The following is a 14,907-nucleotide window of genomic DNA, read 5'->3' on the forward strand; positions in this document are numbered from 1 at the left end:
TTCAGATGTAAGAGGTTATTATTAGCCACTCCATTTTTCCCTTCCTCCAAATTGGAAACATTTGCCGAAGTAAACATTGCTGATGCATTAGCTGTCAGGATGGTGTATTATATTTGGGAAACATTTGCCAATGTCTGTTCAGTTTTCAAATTCCCAGTCACATGTGGTTTCTGTTTGAGCAAATGCATCAAGTAATAATGAGTTTATTGTTAATTGTGCAATATCAGGCTTCAAGGTTTAAATCATCTCTAGTCCACACTACTGTTATTCCATGTTGATGGTAGATGCTTGTAGTTGTTTACTAATGAAAACTAATACATGTCTCCTATTGATTTTTTTTTTATATTTATCAAAGTTTATCAGAGGAAAGTCAAGATTTCTGGGGGAGGAAGCTGTATGGAGTATACACCAATGAATGTACAGATGTGCTTGTGACTTCGACTTTGTGCACACATGTGGAAGCCAGAGGAAAACACCGAGCGCCTTCCTCTGTCACTCACAGCCTAAGTGCCTTGAGACAGTGTCTCTCAGTGAACTGGAAGTCTGTCTTTTTAGCTAGGCTGACTGACCAGCAAGTTCCTGGGATCCACTTGCCTTTGCTCCCCAGTATTCAGGTTAATAGCCACGCCTGGCTCTTTCCAGGGTTACTGAAGAATCAACTTCAGGCCCTAATGCTTGCATGGAAGTGCTCTTTCCCATTGAGCTATCTCCCCAGCATCTCAGGATTCTTAGTGTGCTGATATAAATAGATTCCCTTCGAGCAAAAGATGAAAAGAAGTTTAATTGTCTCCACCCAAAATGGCTTCCCCCAAAAAGCTCCATGGAACTCAGATTCAAATATTAATTTGCCTCTGTGATGCTTTAAGAAACAAACATTTCTCTCCAGAGGATACTTCCTCTGTGGTTAGAGAGATCAACAGAACGTGTTTAGGGTAGAAAATGAGGGTGACTAACTCATGTTTGAATTCTTGACATTCACAGACCCAGCCGCTGGAGAGTTTGAATCACTGTTAGGGTGAAGCCTCCTCTTTTTCTCTCCTTCCTGTGTGAGGGAGGCTTGAGGCGAAAAGGACAACAGAGGGATTTTTTTTTAAAGTTGCCAACAAGCTATATGGACATAACTTTTTTTATATCAATCCCCAGAAAATACCTGTCATTTCCCAGTTTTGTTCCTTCCAGGAAAGAATAGCTTCTAGTTTGGGAAGGTTTGTTACTAGTAAGATTCTCTCTTGAGTCTTGATTAATGAAACCACTCATTAGCAACGTTGACCATCGGTGGGGTGTGTGTGGGGGGGTGCGTGATACTGACGAACTTAGAATACATTTTATTCTTCCTGTGTAGTTGGAGCAAAATCAAATCATAGCACATCGATGCTGGACAGGACCTGAAAGGTGATTCTGTATGACTCTTCATTCCATGGATGAGAAATTTTAAGAGGAAAGTCTGCTTATTTGCTAAAGATCAGGCAGTGACTAAGCGGTACAGTCACTCAGAGCCTCCAGGGCTTTCTCCTACACTCACTGTGAGCATAAGGCCACTAAACTGAGGCCTGGAGAGGGGAACAATTCTGGAATTGGCATCAGCTTGAGGTGGGGGAGGGGTGGCTTCCTTCCAGAGACCCTACTGCTAGCACTTAGTCTCACCACTTGAGGGAGCTGCGGAGACCCTTCTTCCACGGCCTATTGCTCTGCCATGTGTGCTGAGTAGCCAGTTCCTTACTTAGCAACTAAGTGGTATGGGTCTGTGGCAAGGCAAGTAGCCAAAAAAGCCAACTCCGCTGTGCCTTAGCAAGAGCAGTGGCAGAACCTCCAGACAATATGGGGTAAAAATGATTTGTTGTAGAATTCTTGTTAGTCTGGTCAGTTCCCATTCGCCTGTGAAACCAGATTTGTAGACACACGTACTAGCTAATGACTCAGCCTTAAAAAAAATCATTCATAATTTATGTATAAACAAGAATAGCTTTTGTTTCAGAGAACTCAAGAGAGTTTCACAGCCCTGTCCTGCCGTCCCACTCCAGAGGAGCGGTTCCTGTCTCAAGGCGATTCCTATAGGCCTATAAATACTTTGATGTTCAGACATCTGGAACTTATATTTGGTGTTGACTAATGAGTATTATTATTTTATTATGTATTTATATGTGATCTAAAAGAAATTTGAGGTTAGATGCCACATAACTCTGTATATACACCGAACAATGACAAATTCTTTTTACCCATTACACTGATGATTTATTACAGGGCATAAGAAGTTCTGAGTTGTTCACTTGACATATAATTGTGCTTGGGAAGATAGTAATGGTACAGAGAGATGTAAAATTGCCCTTAACATATATTGTTAAAATACTTTGTAAGTGGACAAAATGGACTCCAGAGGTACTATTTCACTCGTCTTAAAAAAGAAAGAAAAAAAAAATCAAAGGATGGCCAATATGGCAACAAACTGGAGCTCTTTTGAATAAGTAAAGACGAGCCCCGGTCTTAGAAATACATGTGGGCATGCTTGAAAGGGCAATAAACAATACATAATGGATCTGACTTCAAAGGATGCCTATTGGAGAGCCAGACCTATTTTAAAGCCCAATGTTCCATACCTAGTTTGTCTTGGTACCAGTAAGCCACAGGTAAACATGCTAAGATCAAAGGGAAAGGTGGGTGTGTGGAGGGAGGGGTGTGCACTGACTGATGTTACTTTCTCCTCAAAGCATTTCCCCGAGGGACCCTGGAGACAGCACCTTGTAAGCGCCTCTGTTGTATATTCAGGAATTTATCTTAGGAGTGTCAGAAATACTTCAGTCTGTTAAGTATTGCTTCTCAAAAGCCGCGGTACGGGAGGCACACTGAAGGTGGCATGTACTAGGGAGGGCTGTATGGATACAAAGCTGCAGAGAGATAAATGGCTCCATTATGGGCCACACCAACGGCTTGCTTGCCTTTCCTTCCCGAGAGCAACATCACTGTAAACTGGTTTGGCCCATCAGCAGGCTGCCTGGCCTTTCATGGAAGAATGAGTCCTCTGTGCACACAGACAGAGCACTTGCCAACAAAGGCCTCCATTGCAGCCTTTGAAAGGCTGGACTTGCTGCTGAATGAAAGCACTTCCAGGGGCTGAAGCTGTGAACAGGATGTGCTGTCGACAGCTCGAAGAGCTCTGTGTGGTGCCCCTAGAGAAGCCTTCAGATTGACTTATCTGCTTTGCTGAAAGTCCCCGATTTCAATGACACAGAATAGGCAGTATTCACTTAAGTCCTTACTGGAGTTCTGCTAAATCATACTGAACTGCATTGGAGGGCTTTTGTAGAGGAGCTAGCTGACTCCATAACAAAAAAAGAAGAAAAAAAATCAGAAAGACCTAGCAGATCCTGCAACAGAAGGGGGAGACCTAAAAGCGCAGTGAAACCAAAATTTGAGAAAGAGGCAGTCATAAAAAAATAAAGCAACCATACTGACACACATACCTGTGTAATCACCTGGCTTTAGAGCTCGTGAAATGTGGTTTAAGATATTGCTTGGAACACAATCTCTTGAAGATATGCTACCATCAACCTGAATGACTTCAAAACTCTGAAACGAAGGGGGAGAGGTTCAGACACTCTATGGTTTGTATAAAATGTTTTTCTCTTAAGCATTTCTCATGTTCCCCAGCATTTCTCCTTGTCTTCCAGTGTTTATAGCTCAGAACCAAATTAAGACACGAGTGTTAATTAGAAGCAAACAGTGACTAGCTGTTCTCAAGAGCAAGAGATTAGTGAATAGCTTGAACCAACTTACTAGAAATGATGGAAACTGGCTGAGGTTAGCTGCTGCCCTGGACTACACTAATGCCTCCCAAAGATGTCTTCCGGTTTAGGAAGAGTGAGGTCATAACTGACCAACAATAAGAATCAAGTCAATGTACCAGCTAACTTACCCATCCCCTTCCCACATTGTTTAGTGTTCCAGGGTTTTGAATTGAATGATGTCATGCTTCTAACATGTTGATAAACTGGGAAATAAAATGAATTTATAGCTGAGATCTAATTCCACCTTTCCAAGACTCTTACCTAGTGTCTCTTACATATTATCTCAGTCAGTATTCATCCGTCTAGCTCAGCCTGCCCATAGAAAAAATCCCCCATTGTGGGATTTTTTTTCCTGCACTCTTTCATTGACCAAGTAACTTGACCTGGTAGAGTTGTCTGATGATAGGTGTGGGTCCTTTTGGTGTAACACTGGACCCCCATGTGACTTTCCTTGGCCTGTTGTCGTGAGACCATAATCCAGTTCATTTCCCACAGATGTAGTCTTGTCTTTACACAGAGGCCACGGCTTAGCTCCCCAGGCCCTGGGTGATCAGATATGCTTCCAGATGTAGCCCTTCTCCCTCCAAATGCTCCCCAGGACTGTCTATTGGCCCTCATAAAACCAATCATGCATTCAGATCTTCCTTCAGCCCAACCCTGGGTCTTTGCCCCTCTCCATTATACAGGGTTACTGCACTTGATCCATAATGCATCCGGTCAGAAACATCCTGAGACTTACTAGAGAACTGTCAACAAAGAAGAAAGCAAGACCCCCTTACAGTGATTTCCATTGCTTTCATATCTCATTTCCTTTGTAATAACAACTATGATTTATAACCCAGTTCATCATAAATCTCATAAAATATGAGCTCTTAGAAAATATTTGACTCTTAGTGAGGAAAGAAAAGCTTTGTACATTGCCCCTCTCAGAGGACCTAGTTCATACAGACCTAGTCACTACAGGAGAATGTGAGAGAAGAGATCTGAAATAGATGACATTAGATTATCTATTTAATAATTTCTTGAGCACCAAATCTGTCCCGCCCCCTCCTAATAATGCGTTGTAAGTACTTACTTTCATGGAACCTACATTTAGAAAACCACTAGCTGTGTAATCCTAAGTCCTTTTACCTTTCTGGACCCTGTTTTTCCTTATGTAGAAAGTAAAATATTAATCTAAAGGGAAAGAAGTTCTAATTTTAGTCTCAATGCTCTATGATTATTAAAATACTCAGTACATGTGGATAGGGCATGAATCATGACAATACAAAAGACACTTGTCTAAATGAATGTCAAAGAAATATGGTAGAAAAAACTCAATCTGACCCCAAAACATTCATCAAATATTTTAGCTTCTTTTAGGAATTTAAAATGTAAAGATAGCCAGGCAGTGGTGTCGCACACCTTTAATCCCAGCACTTGGGAGGCAGAAGCAGGCAGATTTCTGAGTTCGAGGCTAGCCTGGTCTACAGAGTGAGTTCTAGGACAGCCAGGGCTACACAGAGAAACCATGTCTCAAAAAAACAAAAAACAATAATAATAATAATAATAATATAAATAAAATAAAATGTAAGAATAAATTACATACTATCCCTTAATATTTAAATACCTAGCAGTATTCTTTTTAAATGAATTATTTTTAAAATTTTTTAATTGAAATAAAATTATACCACTTTCCTAACTCCCTTTTCTCCTTCTATCCTTTCCCATGTACCCATTCAAATTGATAGCCTCTTTTTGCTTATTGTTGTTACATTTATTATTATATATATTATAAATTAAATATAATTATATTTTATATAATATATAAATATTATGTCGTTTATATATTGTTTATATATTATAATATATAAATATATAAAGTGTATGCTATATACTATATAATATATAATATACTATAGATAGTATATATGATATATAATATAGATAGTATCCTTTTTTGTTGTGTGTATATAACATCATGGCTGAGCACTCTTAGTTTGACAATCAATAAGGGGACTCATCTCAGGAAGGAACAAATTATCCTTTTCCCCACAGTCATTAGTTGCCTCTACTTCTTTGTCTAGGGGTAGAACCCGGTGAAATTTCCCCCCTTGCCCATGAACCTGTTCACGGATATTTTCATTGTTCAGATGGTCATTTCTAGAAAAGACTGTTTCACAGCTGACTTCTGTTATTCTAGCTTTTAAAATCTTTGCATGCCTTTTTCTGCAATGTTCTCTGAGACAAAGATGCAGGAGCTGTAATGTCGATGTATCTGTTGGAGGTGGACTCCCCAGGATTTATAGATCTCTACACTGTGTCGAGTTATAATTTTCTCTGGTGGTTTACATCTTCTGTAAAGAGAGGCTTTCTTGAGGTGGTGTGGCAGCTACACTTATCTGTCAATATAAAAATTAGATTTAGAATATAGTAAGGAAAATGCTGGTCTGGAAAAACGGTGATAGTACATTTCTTTCTGAGGCCCATGACATCACTAACGCTAAGACAGATATTCCATTCCATCACTTAGTGATATGGTGATATCTTAGTTAAGGTTTTATTGCTGTGAAGAGACATCATGATCATGGCAACTCTTATAAAGGAAAGCATTTAAATGGAGCTGGCTTACAGTTTCAGAGATTTAGCCCATTATCATCACAGCAGAAAGCATGGCAGTGTGCAGTCAGATGCTGGAGGGGTTGAAAGTTCTACATCTTGATGTGTATCTTAAGCATAGGAGATATCAAAGTTCCCCCTCACAGTGACATCTTTCATCCAACAATGTCATATCTACTTCAACAAGGCCACACCTCTTAATAGTGCCACTCGATATGGGCCAACCATTCAAACACATCAGTCTACAGGGACCATTTTTATTCAAACTACCACAGTCATTTTTCCATCTGGTATCGTTTCAATGACTGTGTGTTGTAGCATTTGTGTATCTTGGAAGGTTTGTGTTTGTAATCAAAGAATTTATTAAACTGTTTGTTCTTAGCCAGTTCCCTTGTAACCACACATTGTCATTAAGTGAGTAGTAAGAGACTATTTTGAAATATCTCAGACCTTCTATCTGTTAGTGAACAAACAGATCAATGGTCTCTCTCAGTCAAGTTTATCAATATTCTACAATGAGCTGAAGGAAAGTGTTACTCATTCAACATAAGTGGAAATACTGCACTTTCAAAGCCAGGGAATAAACAGACATAAAGGAACAGCCCAAATGTCATCAATTTAGTGCACACTCAACTGAAACTATACACTTCAGAATGTTCTTACTCACATTTTCAGAAACACAATGCCTCTCGATCTCACAACAGCTTAAAGTTGATGAAGATCAGAGGCAAGTGGGACAGGGATGACAGGTGCTAAATCCAAAGAGACAGCAAACGTCATCAAAAGAAGCACACAGAATTCTAAGGACTGAGGAGTTTGAGGACAGAGTCCCATTCATAGTTTTGAATGCCTTACTACATTATAACATTGTACAATATCAGTAATGATAACCCTGGGGCGTGAGTGAAAAGCTATTGCATTTACTATCAACTCTTTATAAAAGTGTGGAATTCATTCATTTTAAAAAATATTTTCCATTAAATCATGCCATTAAACTTACACTCCACTTTACAGTTGAGCACTTTTATAACCCATTAAGCAGCTTGTTTCTTCATTTAGTCAAATAAAGTAACTTTGATATAAATCAATAGTGACTGAAGATTATAGTCAAGTGGAACAGACTGAAGTGATGCATACTCCTTGAGCTGCATTACCCATCTACTTAGAAAGAACTCAGAAGAATATCTAATCCAACACTGATTCTTCCCCTGTCATTTAAGTCAGCCTCATTTGTCCTTTGGACCTTTTGGGGATGGTTACACCTCACTGTCACCTTGACTGTATTTAGAGTCACCTAGCAGACACACCTCTGGGTGTGTCTACCGAAGGCATTTCCAAAGAAGTTTAACAGAGAAAGGAAGACCCATCATGAATCTGGGTGGTATCATCTCATGGCATGTCTGACTACACTGAATTTTAAACAGTGGGGTGTAGGGGAGAAAAGGGGACAAGAAAGTATGAGCAATAACATTCATCTCTTCCTGACTTCCTGACTGTAGACACAGTGTGACCAGCCATGTTGTCTCCCCAGCTATGACAAACTGTTTCCCTTCTTAAATGCTGAGCCAGAATCAACCCTTCCTTAAGTTGGAATTTGTCATGTATTTAGTCAGAGCAGCAGGAAAAGTAACTGATACACCCTCAATCAAGGAGCATCTCCGAAATCAAATCTCTACTGAATGCACAGGTGACAATGCTGTCTTCATGCTAAGCGTCACAATACCACACAAAAGCTTAATAACCATCCCAAATTCAGGTTGCAATTATGTTCTGTGCAGCTTGAAATCACAAATGCAAGATGAGAAGCTGATTCAACTCTGTAAGCCTAAGACATGTTTTTAAAAGAGAAGAATGAGAACTCTTTCAATGGGATCTTCTTCCTGGTTTTGCTTGAACGAAACCAAAACTTCCAATCAAGCAGACAATAGATGAGTCAATTAAAACTTCAGAGCTTTTGACTACCATCAAGGAGGCAGAAACATAATTACATCTTATAAGTTACACACAATATTTTTCTGAAATGGATGATTATCAATTTATCCTACAGAACATGCTTAAAGTTCTGATTTTCAGGTACTGTTTTCTCTGTAGCCATAATCTAGATCCCAAAGGACTCATGTTTTTGGAGTTATGATCTCAGCTCACAGAACAACTGTATAGGCTTATATTTATGTAATCAACTGCAGGTAAACACAATGACCAGTCAAGTTCATAAGCTTCTGAATCCATGGATGTACTTTCTTGTTAAAGTCTTAGCTTAAGTAGTCACTAGGATTTTTCAAAGACATTGCATTCTTTACTCATTCAACAGAGATATTGGAGAGCTAGTTATGAACCAGAAACTGCAGATTAGTAATCCACCAACCACATGGCAAACTCAGAGTTCTTCTAGAATAATCCCAATATCCTTGAGGCTACTGATTATGCAATACCCACTATATCAAAGCACTCATTAATGTCATATCTATGTTCAGGGGTCAGTAGGCTTGTATGGGAATTGTTCATTGTGAAACACATATATGCTATGAGAACCTTACAGAATCTCAAAACCAGTTATGCTCCATAAATTCCACTTAGAAGCCCTTATGTTTAAATGTGGATTTATATTCATAAACATATCTGCTGACCTCTTTTGAAGTCTGCTATTTACAGCATTACTTAAAGCGTCACATTCTATGGGCTGAGATACATTAAAGAATTATTAGCTTCAGTGTTTACTTTTCAAAAAAAATTATAAAAGAAAGCTCAGCATGAGTTTCGTGTGCATGTTAACTTCTACTAAGCCACTGCCTTTTCATAAAGCAAAAAACATTAAGAGTGGGGAGATGTCATTTATTCTGGGAGCATTCAACCAACAACCACAGGTGAAGGGAGGAGGTATATGCAGGTAAAGCTTTGAACCACAAAGCCACCCAGACTTCAAACAGAGCAAATCTGCTTTAATATTTTATTGCTTTATGATGTCAATACAATTTACTTAAGTAAAGGAATGCATAAGTATGAAAATGTATTTGAAATCACTGAAATAGTCTAGGTCCCTTGTGTTATAGTTGACAGTTCTTATACTCAGAGAGAAAAACTTACCAAAGATCACAGAAGGGGTGACTAAATCGTACCCTAATTTGTTTTCTATTGCTGTGATTAACTGCATGACCTTGGGAAGGAAAGGGTTCATTTCACTTTACATTTTACAGCCCATCATGGAGGGAAGTCAGGGCAGAAACTCAAGGTGGGAACACGGAGACAGTAACTGAAGCAGAGACCATGAAGGAGTATTGTTTCTTGGCTTGTTCCCCTACACTTTCTCAGTCTCTTTTTTCATACAACCCAGTACCACCTGCTCAGGGATGACATCCACAGTGTCCTAGACCATCCCTCATTAATCATTAATTGTTAATATCAATCAAGAAAATGTCCCAATAACTTGCCTATAAACAGCCTGTTGAAGGCATATTTTTAAATTTGCATTCCTTCTTCCCAGATGGCTCTAGCTTGTGTCAGGTTGACAAAAAAAATTAGCCTCCACAAACAGTATCTGGATTCATTCAGTGTTTCCCATTCTTTCTTCAGACTTTGTCCAAGTTGGCTCTACCAACTTGCTACCCTCTAGCAAGGTATTTAAATGCTGTCAATTCTAAATTGTGACCATATTTCTAGACTATCATGTGAAATTTTCTGTTCTTTCCAAGATGTTTGTTCTCTTTCACAGTGTATTTTCTAAAGATTCAAAGGTGTCGAGACCCCTTGATTTGTAATCATGCTTCCTAATTTTGTTCAGGAAGTGTCAGCATTACCAGGTATCAATTAATTCAAGATTGGCTTGCCAAAAGGCTCTAGATTTTGACTGGAGAAATGGACTAGTACATAAAAGCACTTGTTGCTAAGCCCAATGACTCTAGTTTAATTCTAGAGACCTATGCAGTAGAAAGAGAAAACTAACTGCCTCCCAAAAGGTGTCCTCTAACTTCATTGTTTCCCTGGATGTGGTGTCAAATAAAAATGAGAGGATTGAGGGAGACCCCTATAAGAAAGGGGTAGGGCCAAGGGAGAAGTACCAAGATTGAAAGGATTTCTGTGTTCCCATCTAACCCAGAATCTGTTCAAATGTAAAGACACACTGAAGATACAATCAACACCATGTTTAGTCTTATTGGCCTCTAAATATGTTTAACACAAGTTCAAGATTATCCTTTTCACACTTGCCAGAAAATATCACTGAATTTTATAAACATGTGGTTGTCATGTGTCTGCAACCACTTCCCCTAGCTTTTCAGTGCTTAGAAAACTATTGTATAATAACAGAGTTATGTTCATAACTAATAAATAACAATAAAGTTTTGTTATGAATATAATAATGTAAAAAGAAATAAAATGTTTATCCAGAAGCTGGTTAAGATGTGTTAGCTAAGTCTATATAAAAAAGAAGGGAGTATATTATAGCAAATACTCTCAACAAAATAAATTCTGGTTTTGGTATTCTAGGCCACTGAGAATTGTCACTGCCTAGACTTCACTACAGTTTGGGCAGACAATAATTCTATCTAAGGATGAGTTATCATCCTTTGGATCTTTGGATCCTCAGTCTTCTCAGTACTCAGGTAGAACCTCTGTATCTGACCCTTGACCATTAGTATCCTGGCTCAACACATTAGTATCCATAACCCTCAACCAGGCTCTCATTCTATCTTTCATTTATAGGATTTCCAATCTGAAAATTTAGGAACATTATTAATATCAATTTTATAACTTATTTTAATTCATCAGTGAAACAATAAAGACTACAGACAAATGTGGGTAAAATAAAGCCACAGCGGTGGTGTCCCGGAGGCTTTCCACGCAGCAGGTCCCACAAACAGGAGAAAATCTAAGGTTCCAGAGGCTGGAGGCTTTGGCGACAGCAGGCCCCAATGATACAAGGAAGTCCTTGGTTCCAAAAGGGTTTATTTTCATGGTGGGTGGTGGATGGATCTTGATGTACCCCCCATGAAACTCAGGGCAGACCTGCGTTAAATAGGGAGGGAGAAAGGAGGAGAGTCTGGGGAAGCACGCTTAATTGGCTCCGCCCTCTGGCCTTCATTAGTATGTAAATCTCTCTAGGGCCTGAGGCCTGTAGTCACACCGTCTACCTGTGCACTTTGGGAGGGGTTGTAATGGCCTACGTGACTGAACAAGGTAGGTCCATGGAGACAAAACTGCGTGTCAGGACCCTGGGTTCTGGGGACGTGGCTGAACACCTGCCATTTCTCCCTTGGAGTCTCGGCCTATATGCGTCCAAGAACCAAGATACACAGTCCCACAGACAAACACAAAAAGTGAAGGAAGAAGGGAGGGAAGAAGAGAGACAGAGACACAGAAACACAGAAATAGACATCAAATAGAATCAGGAATGCAAATAGAGAATTACAAATGACATCTTATGGTAAAAAAGGTCATAAGAAATGGCTATGGATAATTACATTCTAACCAATTAGGCAATCTAGGTGAAGTAGAAAAAAATCTAAACACACACAACCCACTAAGAATGAATTGACATGTTTAGAAAGCCTGGGCAGCTCTTTAACCATCAAAGAAATAAAAGGGCTTATTTAAAAAAAAAAAAAAAAACTCGCAAGAAGTAAAGCCTAGAACCAAATGGCTTCACAGTGAATGCTAACTCTCCCAAACACTTAAGGAATTAACATTTGTTCTTTTAAAACTTTCCCAAGTTATAGAAGAATATAAAATACTTCTGCATTGATTTTTAGAAGCTCATTTGAGACTCCAAAACAAAGGACACTACAAACAAGGAAAATGTTAGTCCAATATTCTTGGTGAGCACAAGTATAGAAATGTTTGATAAAATGCTATTGAACTGTGACTATTAACACTTTAACAGAAAATTATACACTGTGATCAAGTAGGATTTGCACCATAATAAAAAAAATTTGCAACACAGGCAAATTAAGGGAAATGATATACTAAGTCTTCAGAATGAAAGATAAAAGATGGCCTTGACAAGTTCAGAAAGATATATAAAATAGCATCATTTTGTCATAAAATTATCAATCCATAAAAGAAAAAGAGGTCCTGCCATTCACTACAACATGGAGAACTTAAAAGGCATGCTGGTTGGGGTAAGTCAGCCCCAGAACAATTGCTCCATGATCTCATCTCTAGCAGCTTTATAGGAACAGAAAGCGGGATGACAGTTTCCTGTAGCTGAGAAGAAAGGAGATGAGAAAGTGTTTGTCAATGCATGGGGCACAGCTTCAGCTATGGGCGGCACCTAAGCCTAGTACATGTATAGCTCATTAGACTGCGGTGTCCTTGAAATTTTCCCATGAGGTTTATTTTGTACTAAGTGATCTTATTTCACAAAAAGAAGGCTGCAAGAGGTAATCACTATCTGTATGATATTATTCATGGAGCAGTTTCATAAATGTATGATTATCTTCAAACTCATTCATTAAGTATGTACTGGTTTATTGTATGTCAGTCATATCATAGTTACATAAAAGAATTCAGCTGCACAAAGGTGAGATTCCTCAGAGTCCTGACTCTAGTCTTACCAGCTTTGGTTTCCTTTATGCCAAAGCTGATTACCATGGAATCCCATTGGTGGTGACAGTTTCACCAACACTCCATCAAGATCACATTAGAGCAAAAGGCCAAGATGCTGTGATAGTGAGGACCAGGTGACACCTCTTCAAGTACCCAAAGGACACTGACATGGCAACATGCCTCTTTCAAAGGATTCCTTGCCTCTTGCTCAATGTGGGCCATGCTGGGGACTTGGGATGGACTCTGAGCCAAATTCCTAAGAAGTGAGCCAGCACTGTGGCTGAGACCAAGCCCTGCTAGAGGAATCCAAAGGCTAAGAGTTGAGGAATGTTTTCTTGGCCCATTCAAATGGATGGTGAAAGCTTTGCGATAGTACTATCACCCATGAGCTTACTGTTAGATTATTCAAGACAGACACTGTATTTAACTACACGCCTCAGTTTTATCCATGAGCTGGATGGTGTTTCCTCTATATCACTGATAGGGAGGCGGAGCTTCTTGGGGGTTAAATAAATCATCCTAGATCACACAGTTTTTAAGTGTCAGTCCCACCTTCACTCTGGAACCAAAACGAAGAATTGAATACACACGTTCACAACTTCCTTTAGCAAGAGGCCATTAGCCAAGAGAGATTAACGAATTTCATGACACCTCTTTGCTTCTGTTATGCTGACAACTATCACATCACCTGTCTGTGAGGAGTGCTGAATGGTAAAACACCCACTAACTACTTACCTACCTTAAAATACATGCTTTCCATGATGCCCAGTGACGGGTCCATATGGCGTTGTTCTTGATTCCCATGGCAACTTAAAGGGAACCTTACGCAATGTCCAGAGCCCTTGATGTCCTGCAGATGAAGGAGGAGGATGTCCTCAAATTCCTTGCTGCAGGAACCAACTTAGACAGCACCAACCTTGACTTTCAGATGGAGCAGTACATTTACCATCTACAAAAGGAAAAGGGACGGTATCTACATCATGAATCTGAAGAGGACTAGAAGCTGCTGCTCAAAGCTTGCACTGACGTCAGAGTCGTCATCTCCAAGAACACTGGCCAGCAAGCTGTGCTAAAGTTTGCTGCTGCCACTGGAGCCACTCTCATTGCTGGCTGCTTCACACCTGGAACCATCACTAACCAGATCCAAGATGCCTTCGAGGAGCCACAGCATCTAGTGGTGACTGACCCAGAGTTGACCACCAGCCCCTACAGAAGTCTCTGATAACAACCTGTTCACCATTGCTCTATGTAACACAGATTCTTCCCTGCACTATGTGGACATTGCCATCCCATGCAACAACAAGGGAGCTCACTCAGTGGGTCTGATGTTGTGGATGCTGACCCAGGAAGTACTCTGCATGCAAGGTACTATCTCCCGTGAGCACCCATGGGAGGTTATGCCTGATTTTCACTTGTACAGAGATTGACAAAGAGGAACAGGCTGTTGCTGAGAAGGCTGTGACCAAGGAAAAATTTCAGGGTGAATGGACTGCACCAGTTCCTGAGTTTACCTGCTGTTCAGCCTGTGCTGGCTGATTGGTCTGAGGGGGTACAGGTGCCCTCTGTGCCCATCCAGCAGTTCCCCACTGAAGAGTGGAGTGTCCATCCAGCTACACAGGACTGGTCAGCAGCTCCCACAAAGTTGGCCACAGAAAGGATTGTAGCCACCACTGAGTGGGCCTGAACATCTCTGAAGGGGGAAATAGGGGAATGAGTGGAAGGAAAAGAAAGTTCCTAAAAGCTGGGGGGGAAATGCATTCTCTACTATAGAAACCAAGATTATTTTCTCTTTTTCCCTTCTTCTACTTGGAAAACAATTTTAGTTAGAACTAGTTTAACTAGTACTTCGTGGTTCCTAAAATCAAGCCTGGTGTGTCACCATGAAAATTAGAAGTCATACAGTCCAATCTAGACACACCGTCATCATCTGTCTTCCATGAAGTAAAGCTATTTGATCTTGGTGAGATTTGTCTTAAGATCTGAATGT

The 14,907-nt window shown here is 39.9% G+C and overlaps 1 pseudogene; it reads left to right on the plus strand.

Annotated features, from left to right (window-relative positions):
* The first annotated feature begins 13,749 nt into the window (after nt 1-13,749).
* LOC114631504 lies at nt 13,750-14,604 on the plus strand (annotated as a pseudogene).
* Nucleotides 14,605-14,907: the final 303 nt, after the last annotated feature.

The sequence above is a fragment of the Grammomys surdaster genome, unplaced genomic scaffold, assembly GCF_004785775.1.
Source record: "Grammomys surdaster isolate TR1022 unplaced genomic scaffold, NIH_TR_1.0 363, whole genome shotgun sequence".
Taxonomy (NCBI): Eukaryota; Metazoa; Chordata; class Mammalia; order Rodentia; family Muridae; genus Grammomys; species Grammomys surdaster.